General features: G+C 33.3%; 1 non-coding gene across 1 annotated transcript; it reads left to right on the top strand.

Moving 5' to 3' along the window:
• The first annotated feature begins 519 nt into the window (after nt 1-519).
• LOC122151926 lies at nt 520-629 on the top strand. Its single transcript, XR_006164345.1, has one exon. It is a non-coding gene; the product is annotated as a U6 spliceosomal RNA (small nuclear RNA).
• The last annotated feature ends 216 nt before the right edge of the window (nt 630-845 follow it).

Genomic DNA, 845 nt, shown 5'->3' with positions numbered 1-845 from the left:
TCCTTACTATTTACTTCTTTCTTTCTTATTTTGGTTAGAAGGCTTATTAATTTTCTTTGTGTTTACCCTGTAATTAATTTTCATTTTTCTAATTTTGAAACAAGGAGCTCTGATGAGGCAGTGGTTAAGGCCTTTTGGCTGCTAACCAGAAGGTCAGTGGTTCAAACCTACCAGCTTCTCTCCAGGAGAAACATGAGGCAATCTACTTTCATAAAATTATACAGCCTTGGAAACTCTATTGCTGACTGGTTTTTCCATGTCCTTAAAGAATGTTGATAGAATTTGGATTGGGATTCCATTGCATCTATAGATTGCTTTGGATGGTATTGACATTTTCATAATGTTCAGTCTTCCTATCTATGAGCATGGTATATTCTTCCATTTATGTAGGTTTCTTACAGTTTCTTGTACTAGTATTTTGTAGTTTTCTTTATATAAGTCTTTCCCATTTTATCATCACCTTCCTTGTCCTGTATGCTGGATTTTGTCTTGAAATCTATTTTATCAGAAATTAATATTGCCATGCTCACGTTGGCAAGACAAATACTAAAATTGGAACAATACAGAGAAGATTAGCATGGTCCCTGTGCAAGGATGACATGCAAATTCATGAAGTGTTCTATATTTTTACAGTTGCAAGATAGAACAGACTGTTAGACACTTGGGAAGAAAATTATAAATCACAGAGTAATCTCAAAAAACATAATAACAAACCTTCACTTCAAATTTATAAAGAGGACAAGCACAAATAATTAGCAAATGCTAAAACAATAGCAATGAAAGACATGATAACACAATTCATAAACAAAATGACCTCAGGACAGAAATTGTATGGAACAAAGAAG

This window comes from Orycteropus afer, unplaced genomic scaffold (genome assembly GCF_000298275.1).
Source record: "Orycteropus afer afer isolate SDZICR_OR568_19922 unplaced genomic scaffold, OryAfe1.0 scaffold00917, whole genome shotgun sequence".
Taxonomy (NCBI): Eukaryota; Metazoa; Chordata; class Mammalia; order Tubulidentata; family Orycteropodidae; genus Orycteropus; species Orycteropus afer.
Note: the sequence above shows the minus strand (reverse complement) of the source record. Positions and strands in the feature narration are given on the sequence as shown.